The 16,078-nt window shown below is 35.3% G+C and overlaps 1 long non-coding RNA gene and 1 pseudogene across 1 annotated transcript; both read left to right on the plus strand.

The window, feature by feature from the left end:
• Positions 1-7,637: 7,637 nt before the first annotated feature.
• On the plus strand, positions 7,638-11,841 carry LOC110462414. The gene is made up of 3 exons (XR_002464281.1): positions 7,638-7,743; positions 8,121-8,285; positions 11,482-11,841. It is a non-coding gene; the product is annotated as an uncharacterized LOC110462414 (long non-coding RNA).
• Position 11,842: 1 nt separating this feature from the next.
• Positions 11,843-15,179, plus strand: LOC110462413 (annotated as a pseudogene).
• Positions 15,180-16,078: the final 899 nt, after the last annotated feature.

The following is a 16,078-nucleotide window of genomic DNA, read 5'->3' on the forward strand; positions in this document are numbered from 1 at the left end:
TTGTCCTTGTATGTTGACAATGATATATATTGTCCATGTATGTTGTCTATGTTATTTAATATCATTGTGTGTTGAAGGTGTATTTTATTCTGTCCCTGTATGTTGACAATGATATTCATTGTCTTTGCGTGGATAAATATCATTGTCAACATGTTAAAGTGGTATTTATTGTCTTTTTGTGTTCAATGTGTATTTTGTTTTGTCTCTGTATAATGAAAAAGTGGTATTTATTATCCTTATGCGTGAAGGTGTATTTAATGTTGTCCATGTACGTCGAAAGGTGTATTTATTGTCCTTGTGTGGTGAAGGTATATCTATTTTGACTCTCTATGTTGACAAAGTGTATTTTTTGTCCCTGTATGCCGAAAAGGGTATTTATTGTCATTGTGTGTTGAAGTTGTATTTTATTTTGTCCCTGTATGTTGACAATGATATTTATTGTCACTGTGTGTTGAAGTTGGAATTTATTTTGTCCCTGTATGTTGACAATGATATTTATTGTCATTGTGTGTTGAAGTTGTATTTTATTTTGTCCCTGTATGTTGACAATGATATTTATTGTCATTGTGTGTTGAAGTTGTATTTTATTTTGTCCCTGTATGTTGACAGTGATCTTTATTGTCCTTGTGTGTTGAGGATGTATTTTATTTTGTTCCTGTATGTTGACAATGATATATATTGTCCTTGTGTGTTGAATGTGCATTTTATAGTGTCCCTGTATGTTGACATTGATATATATTGTCCCTGTGTGTTGAAAGCGTATTTTATTTTGTCCCTGTATGTTGACAATGATATATATTGTCCTTGTGTGTTGAAAGTGTATTTTTTTGTCCCTGTATGTTGACAATTAGATATATTGTCATTGTGTGTTGAGGATTTATTTTATTTTATCCCTGTATGTCAAAAAAGGTATTTATTATCCGTGTGGTGAAGGTGTATTTATTTTGTCCCCATTTGTTGACAAAGTGGTATCTATTGTCCTTGTGTAATGACACTCTGACATGTTTTGTGTTGATGTTTACGAGTACTTTCCTGCATATTATATCTTTATATGTGTGTTGTAAATTTCGTCACGGTGCGTTAACTTTGAAGTATGTTTTGCCCGTGAGATGGCATTTGTATAATTTTACCTGTGCGCAGATCATGTGTCATTTTATGTCCGTGTATTTGACTTTGTAATATATTTTGTGTTCGCGTGTTGTTGGGAACTGATGCTAATGCTGTGGTTTTTCTTTGTCGTTGTGTATTATCATCAGTGTATTTTATTCGTGTTTGTTTACGACGTTGTAAACCTTGTCCTTGTTGACACTGGACTATTATAACCGGGTGTGTTCATATTGTAAATAATTTGTCACTATTACTTGTCGCTGTCCTGTATCTTAACCCCGTGTGAAAGTTTCTGCTTTTCAAGATAACACTTCTTACAGTATTTCGAAAATCGCATTTAGTAATTCGCGAGGATTCATTTAGGTGTCCTAGAGAGTTCCCAAATGGAAGCAGTCCCAGTGATACACTAGAAATCATGACATGGATAACACAGTAGTAAATCACCGAAGTTGATTATTTCAGTGATCTTGTGTATGTTTGAATCACACTGTCAGGAGCTACTGACCGAAAAGCGTATAAATGAAAGTTTTTTCGTAAGTTTTTATTTCCCAGCACATGACACACATATGGATTGCCAGGTTTGGGTCCCTGGGGTCAGTTTTCGTACAATAGGTTGTCCACTCTCAGGAGGAGATTCATTCAACGCTCTGATTAACTTCCATGACATAACACATATGCATGATAAGAGCATAGCTCTCGGGCGCCTTTGGCGCCCAATCGATGCTCTTTAATGGTAACTCATTCGTGCGTATACATAGTTGCTTTCCCTTTCTACACTTTGCCTTATTTTTGTCCGGAAGTAATCGTCCAGTGGGAAAACAGGAAGTGTATCCTTGAAGCAAAGACAATATTGTTTCAACCCATACATGAATATCTTCATATAGTGAAAGCAATCTTCATGTTTTATTACTTGTTTATTTAGACAAAAAATCATATGCATTCTGAGTGAAAAAAGTTTATCACATAAAATGTGATACTAACAGGCATGAAACTTCGTTCAGAGATTATCATACTATGATGTCACAAGCACGTCACAATCCATCGGCCTTTTTCGGTTATTTCCGGAAGGACGAAAAATAAGCTAAAAACTCTGGAACTGATGTCCGTTGCTTTTATCTCTTTGTCGGTGCTCAAGACTTTTATTTTTATTTCAGTTTTTTCCACAGGCGCGAAAAGTAAAAATGCCGATATTTTCTGAAAATCTTTTTTTGTCATCGACCCGGTTCTGTTGTTTTTTCTAACGGGAGATATCTTCAAAAAAGAGAAGATTTAAAATTTCATCAGTTTTTGATTTCCGTTTAATGAGAATATGAATGAAGTAATTGACATTTTTGAAAGTCTGGATATAGTCTTTACATTATTTACGCATCACCACTCATAAAAGGAGCAATGGAAAATGCACTGATGACGGAATTAACATGAATTCTCCAGACGACCAACCCAAGTGCAACGTGTTACTTTTTCACCACGCGTGCCGATTTATAACTAGTTACAGACAGAAACTGTAAATTTGGTTGGCATCATTACCTGTCAAACCTCGGTGACAGTTAAAAAAATTGAAATTTAATAATTGAGACAACATATCCATATCAAGACAATTTCAGTTACATCAAAGTATTACAATGTTTTCTTTTTTCAATTTCATATTTTAACGAACATCTCTATACATTTATTTAGACTAATCGTAAAAGATGTAGTATGCACTTTTTTCTTTAGTAATTACCAAACAGTTTTCTCCCAGCTTATCTCAGTCATTCTTTTTGTGCCCTGACGGAAGCACACAGAGGGTTTAATTCTTAACATGGGAGGAAGCTGGAGTATCCGGAGAAATTCCGCGTGGTCGGGCAGGTGACCGGGATTGAATCCGGCCATCTTGGTGAAGACGAGCGCGCTATCAACTGCGCCACCGACCCATCATATACGTTACGCACAAGAACAAATATCTGCTTCAGCTTTGACTGGAAGAAAATGGCGTCATTGATCCAAAATTTATATTGTGAATACATTTTTACCAATCATCAATGATATAAAAAATCTACATATGGGAGACCGGAGCAAGTTCGGCCATCCCTGATATTTTTGTTTTTGAGCTAATATTTACAAGTTTAAGGATCTTAGCAGTTTAGTTGGCTAGGCATTCAACGACGAAAAAATGGCGAGGAAAACTCTAATGTAAAATGACTTAACAGGAGAAAACATTTTTGAGAGGGTAGAATATGGGAACTTTTTAAAACGGAATTGCTACTTTTTAACAGTCAAACGTGTAAGAAATTTACAGCTTCAAGTGATAATACATAAAAGCCAATCACTCACTACCATGTTGCTGTACGACAAGTGATAATACAAAAAAGCCAAGCCAATCATTCACTTCCATGTTGCTGTACGACAAGTGATAATAAATAAAAGACAAACCAATCACTACCATGTTGCTGTACGACAAGTGATAATACATAAAACCCAAGCCAATCACTCACTACCATGTTGCTGTACGACAAGTGATAATATAAAAAAGCCAAGCCAATCACTCACTACCATGTTGCTGTACGACAAGTGATACTACATAAAAGCTAAGCCAATTACTCACTTCCATGTTGCTGAACGACAAGTGATAATACAAAAAACCCAAGCCAATCATTCACTTCCATGTTGCTGTACGACAAGAGATAATAAATAAAAGACAAACCAATCACTACCATGTTGCTGTACGACAACTGATAATACATAAAAGTCAATCACTCACTACCATGTTGCTGTACGACAAGTGATACTACATAAAAGCTAAGCCAATTACTCACTTCCATGTTGCTGAACGACAAGTGATAATACATAAAACCCAAGCCAATCACTCACTACCATGTTGCTGTACGACAAGTGATAATGCATAAAAGCCAAGCCAATCACTCACTACCATGTTGCTGTACGACATGTGATAATACAAAAAAGCCAAGCCAATCACTCACTACCATGTTGCTGTACGACAATTGATAATACAAAAAAAGCCAAGCAAATCACTCATTACCATGTTGCTGTACGACAAGTGATACTACATAAAAGCTAAGCCAATTACTCACTTCCATGTTGCTGTACGACAAGTGATAATACATGAAAGCCGATCACTCACTTTCATGTTGCTGTACGACAAGTGATAATACATAAAAGTCAAGCCAATCTAAGCCAATTACTCACTTCCATGTTGCTGAACGACAAGTGATAATACATAAACCCCAAGCCAATCACTACCTTGTTGCTGTACGACAAATGATAATACATAAAAGCCAAGCCAATACAATTGATAATACAAAAAAAGCCAAGCAAATCACTCATTACCATGTTGCTGTACGACAAGTGATACTACATAAAAGCTAAGCCAATTACTCACTTCAATGTTGCTGTACGACAAGTGATAATACATAAAAGCCAGGCCAATCACTCACTACCATGTTGCTGTACGATAAGTGATAATACAAAAAAAGCCAAGCAAATCACTCATTACCATGTTGCTGTACGACAAGTGATACTACATAAAAGCTAAGCCAATTACTCACTTCCATGTTGCTGTACGACAAGTGATAATACATAAACGCCAAGCCCATCACTCACTTCCATGTTGCTGTACGACAAGTGATGATACATAAAAGCCAAGCCAATCACTCACTTCCATGTTACTGTACGACAAGTAATAATACATAAAACCCAAGCCAATCACTACCATGTTGCTGAACGACAAGTGAAAATACATAAAAGCCAAGCCAATCACTCACTACCATGTTGCTGTACGATAAGTGATAATAAAAAAAAGTCAAGCAAATCACTCATTACCATTTTGCTGTACGACAAGTGATACTACATAAAAGCTAAGCCAATTACTCACTTCCATGTTGCTGTACGACAAGTGATAATACATGAAAGCCAATCACTCACTACCATGTTGCTGTACGAAAAGTGATGATACATAAAAGTCAAGCCAATCACTCACTTCCATGTTACTGTACGACAAGTGATAATACATAAAACCCAAGCCAATCCCTACCTAGTTGCTGTACGACAAATGATAATACATAAAAGCCAAGCCAATCACTCCCTACCATGTTGCTGTACGACAAGTGATAATATATAAAAGCCAAGCCAATCACTCACTACCATGTTGCTGTACGAAAAGTGATGATACATAAAAGTCAAGCCAATCACTCACTTCCATATTACTGTACGACAAGTGATAATACATAAAACCCAAGCCAATCCCTACCTAGTTGCTGTACGACAAATGATAATACATAAAAGCCAAGCCAATACAATTGATAATACAAAAAAAGCCAAGCAAATCACTCATTACCATGTTGCTGTACGACAAGTGATACTACATAAAAGCTAAGCCAATTACTCACTTCAATGTTGCTGTACGACAAGTGATAATACATAAAACCCAAGCCAATCCCTACCTAGTTGCTGTACGACAAATGATAATACATAAAAGCCAAGCCAATCACTCCCTACCATGTTGCTGTACGACAAGTGATAATATATAAAAGCCAAGCCAATCACTCACTACCATGTTGCTGTACGACATGTGATAATACAAAAAAGCCAAGCCAATCACTCACTACCATGTTGCTGTACGACAATTGATAATACAAAAAAAGCCAAGCAAATCACTCATTACCATGTTGCTGTACGACAAGTGATACTACATAAAAGCTAAGCCAATTACTCACTTCCATGTTGCTGTACGACAAGTGATAATACATGAAAGCCAATCACTCACTACCATGTTGCTGTACGACAAGTGATAATACATAAAACCCAAGCCAATCACTACCTTGTTGCTGTACGACAAATGATAATACATAAAAGCCAAGCCAATCACTCACTACCATGTTGCTGTACGATAAGTGATAATAAAAAAAAGTCAAGCAAATCACTCATTACCATTTTGCTGTACGACAAGTGATACTACATAAAAGCTAAGCCAATTACTCACTCCCATGTTGCTGTACGACAAGTGATAATACATAAACGCCAAGCCCATCACTCACTTCCATGTTGCTGTACGACAAGTGATAATACCTAAAAGCCAAGCCAATCACTCACTACCATGTTGCTGTACGACAAGTGATAATACAAAAAAAGCCAAGCAAATCACTCATTACTATGTTGCTGTACGACGAGTGATACTACATAAAAGCTAAGCCAATTACTCACTTCAATGTTGCTGTACGACAAGTGATAATACATAAAAGCCAAGCCAATCACTCACTACCATGTTGCTGTACGACAAGTGATGATACATAAAAGTCAAGCCAATCGGTCACTTCCATGTTACTGTACGACAAGTGATAATACATAAAACCCAAGCCAATCACTACCATGTTGCTGTACGACAAGTGATAATACAAAAAAGCCAAGCCCATCACTCACTTCCATGTTGCTGTACGACAAGCGATAATACATAAAAGCCAATCACTCACTTCCATGTTGCTGTACGACAAGTGATAATACATGAAAGCCAATCACTCACTTTCATGTTGCTGTACGACAGGTGATAATACATAAAAGCCAAGCCAATCACTTACTACCATGTTGCTGTACGACAAGTGATGATACATAAAAGTCAAGCCAATCGGTCACTTCCATGTTACTGTACGACAAGTGATAATACATAAAACCCAAGCCAATCACTACCATGTTGCTGTACGACAAGTGATAATAAAAAAAAGCCAAGCCAATCACTCATTACCATGATGCTGTACGACAAGTGATACTACATAAAAGACAAGCCAATCACTCACTTCCATGTTGCTGTACGACAAGCGATAATACATAAAAGCCAAGCCAATCACTCACTACCATGTTGCTGTACGACAAGAATGTTTTGAAATATCAATTTGGGCCCGGACAGTTTCGGCCAATGATACCGTGGCAAGTTCGGCCCAAGTAACACATAAAAAATCGTAGAATTGGCTGTAAAATCTGACGTTGCATGCTTTATGACTACATAATTAAGCTGATTCCAATGGTGGGCAAACTTACGGCCATCCGATCTTCCAACAGGATAGTTAAATAATGTTCAAAAACGGACGTGCTGCCATACTTACTAGAACGGACTTAAATAAAAAAAAAAGGCCGAACTTGCCCCGGTCTTCCTATTGTTATGTCGGTCTTAATCTCATTAGAGTTTTGTTTTATTGTTATTCCTCGACTAGCCCACTTTAAATAAAGTTTATCTTATCTCATTCTGAAAGTTGTATTCTGAATCAGTAAATATCATAGATCAACAAAAGCTACGTTCTTTTAAGGCTTTGCCTTTTCATATCAACCTGACATACCGTGATATAATATAATCATTACCTAACACGCATACATACTATCTCTCATTCCCTTACACATATGCATACAGCCATGATATACCTAATAGAGTATACTGATTTTCCTAACACACATTTAATAACATGTATTAACATTTTTTTTTATAAAACGTGACTAATGACATATGTATTCCAAAAGTTGTAATACCAGGCCGAAGTAGTCGATAAGCGAGGTACCTTCTTCTTGTATCGATCTCGGCCTACACCTACGACCAAACATGGCTTGACCGGTGTTTGGTTCATCCACGACTCATAGTCCCTATAAGACTAAAAGGTAAGATGCGTATAGTGTACTAACACTTAATACCGCTTTATGGAACTTAGAATACAATATATTGTAATAACAATGTAGGACTACAGTGCTTACCCGATATTTAGGTCGGGAAGCCATGCAACGATAGCGACCACGTGAAGCGTAACGCCGTGACATATATTTTATATTGCTCTGCGTAGCATTAGTTTTACATTGCATGCACTGGAATAGAAAGTGACGTTAGTTATATACCAACAAATGCAATTTCATTTTAACATTTAATTTTTAAATTCATTTTAAGTGTTATTACATTCTTGTTGTCTGTTTATGGTTTGTTTTGTTAAAAATAGCATGCGTTAGATAAAGGTCTTACAATGTGTGTTTGTTTACTTTTTCAGACCACAAGTACGCAGTAGGTCTAGACTTCATTGACGTTGTGATGAGATATTCATGTTGTGAATTTACAGACACAATATTGCAGAATTAGCTTTGGATTGTATTCCCTCCCGAATCTTGATTTATACCAAGAAGGACACAAACAGTTTCAAGAATGTTTGGACAAGGTGATTTGTTGTATTCCTTAATTTTGATGGCCATGTATATATATTTCTTTTTTTAGAATATTTCCTATACTGATATTCTTAATTTTTTGATCGCTTACATAGTATCCTTTGTATATCGCAAAACCAATATATGATAGCAAATAATTAATTTTAATATATTTCTCATAATCATTTTGTAACCTAAGACTATATTATGAAATGTAAGGATATTTTTTATTATATCCAAGTGCTTTGAACAAATTGTCAACATATTCTAAAAAAAAATCAAGGTACTTGCATTTTGTGAAACAAATGCGTTTCAAAGTGGAGTGTCTTTAACTTCCATTTGTACATTATATAATTATTGGTTAAAATCCTGTGGATCATTTTCCATCGGAACATCAAAATAGCTGTAAAGTGATATCAGGATGTATAAAGCACAGGGAAATTGTAATATATCAATTACCTGCCACGCCACCTGCAATTTAAGATATATGGTCTTGAGGTACTTGCTAGTTTCATTTGGTTGCAGCTACGTTATTTGACAAGGGAAATGTCGTCAGTTTTATGACCAGCTTTGAGTTTTGTTATCTTTTAATGTTATCTTGACAGTCTATTAAAATGATAGCATAACAAGAGTGGTGTTTCTTTCTGTCTTAAGATATTTGGGTTGCCAATTAATTGTTTGTTCATATGTTCGGATAGGAAATACTTTTACTAGACAAATATCCAGGAATGCTAATCACTTAAAGCTGTAGACAACGGTGCTTGTTTAACTAAACTTTAATACATACCATACGCTGTCACATAATGATGAACATCTAAAGCTGTAGACAGCGGTGCTTGTTTAAGGGTGTACGTACACCTCTGAGAAGTAAAAAAAATATCTTGTATTGAACTTTTTTTTCTTATATGGATTTTTTGAAAACGGAGCTAAAGGCATAGTAGAAAATGCAAAAAAAATATATGTCCGTGAGTTCGTTTTTGTGCTATGATCGGTCAAAGATACCAATTTAACACAACATGTGATTTTAGGTGATTTTTCGGGTTTTGATCATTTGCAGAACAAATTCATACAATTTCTTCTAAGTGTGTTATCAGATATGTATGAATGTTTGAAGAATTGATGAAAATATTGTTTTCCTTTAAATTATGGAAGTAAAATAACTTAATCTTATTCTTTTAACTCAGAAAGCCGATTTTAGTTATCCTTACCCCCTATTTTTTAATGAAAAAATACTATTTTTTTACCATTATTTTGCAGATTAAACGCTTGATATAAAAAGTTCTGCTATTAAACTTTTTTAAATATTCACTGAATTAAATGAACATGTGTTTCTCTTTCTAAAACATCTACAAAAAAATGGGGGGTCTGCGTGCTTTTGTTTTTGTCCCATTATCATTTGTGTTATTTTTTTTTTTACCTTTTTCGGGGTGTAAAAAAGAGTGTAATTTTTCAGTTTATTGCATATTATTTTTATCATATTCAAAATTATAAAGTTGTATAGGAAAATTGAACCTGCTACAATTAAAAATGGCGACACAATGACAATTTAAGTGATTAATCTTGTGTCATAAAAGGTGAAATTTTGGCCTTTTTTGAAACGCAAGTGATACACATTAATACACATTTTCAAAATGGCCGCCGAATTGGTATTTTTTTTAAATTCTTGTAAAAAAATGTCTACATACAACAGTCATCTACTTATTTGACATATTTTTCAGATGTGTGTTTGCTAATAAACTTAATCATAATTTGATAATATTACAAAACCCCATTACACCAGATCAAAACGAGACTTGAACGTGATTGAAACTCAGAAGACTACATCCTTAACTGAACTACAATATATATCATACACTGTCTCACAATGATAAACATCTAAAGCTGTTAACAGCGGTGCTTTTTTAACTGAAATATTATATATATCATAATCTGTCACACAATAATAAATATCTAAAGCTGTAGACAGCGGTGCTTGTTTAACTTAACTATAATATATATAATCTCTCACACAATGATAAACATCTAAAGCTGTTAACAGCGGTGCTTGTTTAACTGAACTATTAAATATATCATAATCTGTCACACAATGATAAACATCTAAAGCTGTAGACAGCGGTGCTTGTTTAACTGAACTATAATATATACCATAATCTGTCACACAATGATAAACATCTAAAGCTGTAGACAGCGGTGCTGATGTAACTGAAATATTATATATATCATAATCTGTCACACAATGATAAACATCTAAAGCTGTAAACAGCGGTGCTGATTTAATTGAAATATTATATATATCATAATCTGTCACATAATGATAAACATCTAAAACAGTAGACAGCGGTGCTTGTTTAACTGAACTATAATATATATCTGAAACTGACCCATAATGATAAACATCTAAAGCTGTAGACAGAGGTGCTTATTAACTGAACTATTATATATATCATAAACTGTCACATAATGATGAATACCATGGACGTCCAATCAGTGTAATTATGACATACATATATACTTAAAACGACTTCAGATTTACGATTTATTTGAAAGGATTTCTGCACATATACATCTTTTTCTCCAAAATTCAAAATCTGCTTCTGTTGACAAAGAAATGATACACTTTATATAAATTCTTCACAAGTTTAAATGATATGGGATAGATACTTTTAGAACTGTGAACTTCATTATCCCATGGTCTTTCCTATCCCAAATACGGAAAAGAGTAATGTTTACAACAGTTAACATAAGGTCACTGTGTTTATTATAAGTGAGTAAAAGGGAGACTGGTTGGAGAAAGAAACCCGATGTTTGCACTTCCCTTTTAAAGCCTATAATATTTGCTCACAGTAAAGCAATAAAGGTAGCAAAACTAACCCATATTATGACATTTACCTACAATAGGATAATATTGGTCATCTCATAATCAAATTCTAGTGTTTCTTGTTCATACATATGAAACTACATTCTATTTTTAAACATGATTTAACATATGTAGTTCAGCAAGTTCTCAGAAAGCAATGCTTTCATTTAGTTTCCATAAAGGTATATTACAACATCAATCTTTTGACTGTGTAAAAGTTTAAGATAAGAAAGTTAACTTGATTTTATTATTATTGTTATATTTTTGATTTTGATAAATCGTTTTCCTTATTTATACGCAATATTATTGCTTCTATGTGTAAAAGAAAACTATCTGATCTGATATATTCACAGTGATTTTGATGGTTGCCACAATACAGACAATATGTGGACATTTACATATACAACATCACTCAGAGGGACCGACAAATAGCCCTATCCTGGCCTCGAGCACCAATATACTAACCAGTATAGCCTGTGCCAATGATGTGAGATGTCATTGTAAAGCTTCAGCCAGCGGTGGTGTAGTAGCGGATTGCTCAAACTCGAAAATTTCTGTTATACCCTATTTCAATGCCACTGTCCCTACGATAATACTACGAAGGAACAATATTAGATATTTAAAGTTCGACGATAATCAAGTGCTCAGTTCTATTTTGTATCTGGATATTTCTGAGAACAAACTGAAAAAATTATTGGCGATCCATTCCAACCTCTTGATTTGAGTCACAATTTCCTACAATACCCTTCATCGGTATTTTCACAAAATGTGTTTCATGGATTAAAAAGCTTAACATATCTCAATTTAAAGTGTAACAATCACAATGACAGAGTTCGTTCTGATAACCTGACGTATCCAGTGAGTATCGGAAATATAACAACGCTGAAAACTTGTTTACTAGACGGTGTGGATCAAACTGGTTTCACTGGCGATTTCAAGAACCTTACAAACCTAGAATCTCTAGACCTAGAAGGTCACACGGGAGTTTGTATATTACCTATCTTGCGATCTAATTATTTCGAAAATGTATCCTCTATTCAACATCTCAATTTATCTTACTGTAAAATGCGTAGCATTGAAATTGGAACTTTTCGTGTGCTTACAAATCTGTACGCACTGAACATTTCCCACAATGACCGGCTAACCTTCAGCGTTATGTCCAATTTGACTGATGACCTACACGTTGTACCAATCCACACATTAGATATCAACAAGCTCCACTGTGACTATGGACCAGGAATCGCTTTATACGTGCAAGATATAGACAAATTAAACAACCATACGTATTTGACAAATTTGTACATAGACAGCAATAGATTAACTCTAGCAGAGGTCGGCGTGATTCCAAAATTACTGAAAAATGTACGGCTTCTCTCGGTAAAGGAAAATCGGCTACCGTATGGGAACTATATTTTTGAATTAGCCAGCGCTATCAATTTGGAGTTTTTCGACGGAAGTAACCAGTACTCCTCCCATAACCCTATCACCGGTTCGAAGGACTGCAACGACTGGCGGGCACCACCATCCTCAACTGACGATGACTCCTCTACAGATCAGAACGCTGTTCTCGACATTGTTAAGCTATCGGCATTTACTGTTAATCTTCCTCCTAACCTGAAAGAGGTCTTGTTTCATGATAGTGTTTTAGATTATGTAATAACAGGACGTATTCCTTTCGGTCCGAACAACGTGACACGAGTTGACCTCCATAACAACTTATTACATTCCTGGAAAGGTACAACAGGTTTCAAATTTACAACAGGTGAAATATATCGACGGATCAAACAATTATTGTACGTTTATATCAGATGGATTTTTTAACGAATGTCCGAATGTAGAAACCCTCATTATACATGATAATCTGCTGGGGAATGTTTTATATAACGATACGAATGGAAATATTTTCAGACACCTTACGCATTTAAAAGTGTTGGATTTATCTTGGAATCGTATACAGGCAGTTCCGAACCTTTTGCTTAAGAATCAAAACGAACTCCAAATACTGAACATTAGTAATAATGAACTTAACACATTCGACCTTGAGCTCAAACACATGACAAATTTGCAACACTTAAACATCTCTCACAATCAACTATATAAACTAAGCAAGTATGATCGCGTTCAGATAGATAGCCTTAAGCGGTCAAATCTGACAGTGAACTTGTATGGAAATCAACTTCAGTGTTCGTGTGAAACTCTTGATTTTTTAAAGTGGCTAGACGACAATAAGGCAATGTTTGACAAATTCCGGAACTACGAATGTCGATTCCCAAATGACACAAGTACAACATTCAGGAATTTCGAAAACATTTTGATTGAGTTGAAAAAGTCCTGTTATGATTACACCGGACTGATAGCAGGGATAACGTCTGCTATCGTTCTGGCTATCTCTTTGACCGTCTCAGGAATTGTTTACCGCTATCGATGGAAATTAAGATATTTGTTTTACATGGCAAAAACAAAATACAAGGGATACACAGGTTTGGAGACCCACAATGATGAACGAGATGATTACCCATATGGCGCCTTCATTTCGTACTGTGAACAGGACGGGCGGTTTGTCAGGGGTGACTTATTACACCACCTAGAGGGACGAAGTGGTTTAACACTCTGTCTGCATCAACGTGATTTCATTCCGGGACAAGACATAGCAGAGAATATTACAAAGGCAATACACCAGAGCTGGAAAACAGTGGTAATTGTATCTAACAACTATCTTAAGTCATACTGGTGTATGTACGAATTCAACATAGCTCGTATGGAAAGTATCTACTCAAGGGGAGGCAAGTCTGTTTTACTGTTGGTATTCTATGAAGATATAGCAGCGAAAGAGCTGCCGTTGACACTGATGGATCTGATAGAAAGCAAATGTTACGTTGAGTATCCGCACGACGAGCAAAGGTAACGTTGTCTTCTGGGATAAGTTGACTGAGACTGTCTCAATGTAAGTATATGACATATCACGTGTACTTGTCTTTTCCTTGTGTTTATCTTTTGGTTTAAATTGTCTGAGACTGTCTCAAAATGAGTATATGACATATCACGTGTACTTGTCTTTTCCTTGTATTTATCTTTTGGGATAAATTGGCTGAGACTGTCTCAATGTGAGTATATGACATATCATGTGTACTTGACTTTTCCTTGTATCAATCTTCTGGGATAGATTGGCTGAGACTGTCTCGATGTAAACATGTGGCATGTCACGTGCACTTGACTTTTCCTTGTACAGTCAAACCTGATTAAGCGGTCACCTGAAAGCCACCTCCTGTATGTGGTCAGTTTGTGGTTCGCCCGATAGAAAAACACTTTATAATGAACCTGAAATAAGCAGTCACCTGTCTAATGCGGCCAGCGGTCACAAAACTCTGGCCCGAGGCGTTATCTCAACCTGTATTCAGTGGTCATATTGTCCAGAAATTGACATCAAGAAGATCCCAATATATTAACAAGAACACATCTCAATAGAGCAAAGCTAATTACAATGTGTAATTGAAACCATAGGTAAGGTTTGATACGTTGAACTGACAAGTTGTGTACACAGCGATTTTCAGCTTGCAAATTAATGTTTTACAAACAAAACAATAAATCCCACCTTGTGTACTCAATCAACTTGTGATTTGCAAAACAAGTATGATCGTATGGGGTACATTTTTTGTATCTGTACATACTGTATCCAAAGCTACTTAGGCCTAATATGTTATGTGATCAAAACGATTGCCGCTATATTGCATGCTGAAAACATCTGCTTCCGGTCTGCCAGTCACTATTTTTATATCAACGAAACACACATCATGTCAAAAGCATAAAGTTCACAATGCAGACACTGTATCAGATTATTTTTTCATTACTATGTCCTGATTTATTTCTATAATATATTTATTTGGTTTGTAATAGCTGTGCGATATCAGGACATTAGTGTTAACCTTTCCATACGGCGCATGCATGGGCGCTGTGAATAAACCGTTCAGCTAAGTTGAAAGCTCAAAAATTCTTGCAAAGTTCTAGATTGTATATATCTCCTGGCATAAATTGGCTGAGACTGTTTCAATGTAAGCCTACTTGCCACAAGTTACAGAAATTACTGAGGTCGATTAAGTGTATCCAACATTGAGTGAATATCATGTCGTAATCGCAGAAATAAATACCATTGAATGATACTATCTTTAAATGTTATTTTCAACCTCTCATTAAACTAAACTTTTAACATTCAGAATATCACTAAGAGTTTTGTATACAAAATATCATAATAATAAATTTGCATGCACATTTCTTTGTAGTGTGATAGAAAACAGTTACAGATATAGTATAAAATTTAGAAGTCAACAGGAGAAAATATTCATCAAATGAATTTCAGGTATCAGTATAACAATTCCTTATATATTATTCTACTTTCATTTTATATATCTAGTGCTAGTAGTGTTTTAATGTTCAGTTTGCTCCTGGACATCATGCCATTGCCTTTTTTACTTTTACATTCATCCTTGTTTATCGATTGAAGTAAACAGTTACATGCAACACAGTGACATACATTAGGCAGCAAGTAAGGACTATTAGCATATAAAATGACCCATACAAAAGGTCAGTGTTACATATCTTACACCTTTGTGAAGGACCCTGACCTGGCTTGAGGGTATCAAAGAAAGACCGTCACACCAATATTGCTTCTACAAATAAAAAATAATAATTCATTAAATAAATACATAGGAGACCTTTTTAGAGACATTAAATGATCAACTATAATAAAGCATTATACCTGATGTGAAATGTGATTCAATCTGTGACGCAGTAGATAAGAAGGCCCTAGCAACGGTTGACAGTACATTCAGTGGTAGTTAATGTGTTTTGCGATTTTCTAGAGTGATTCAGTTTGCTGGAGTCTTGACATATTACACAATTCTATTGTTTAGGACGTCTAGAGTGATTGAGTTTGATGAAGTCATGACATATTAA

This window comes from Mizuhopecten yessoensis, unplaced genomic scaffold, assembly GCF_002113885.1.
Source record: "Mizuhopecten yessoensis strain PY_sf001 unplaced genomic scaffold, ASM211388v2 scaffold10791, whole genome shotgun sequence".
Taxonomy (NCBI): Eukaryota; Metazoa; Mollusca; class Bivalvia; order Pectinida; family Pectinidae; genus Mizuhopecten; species Mizuhopecten yessoensis.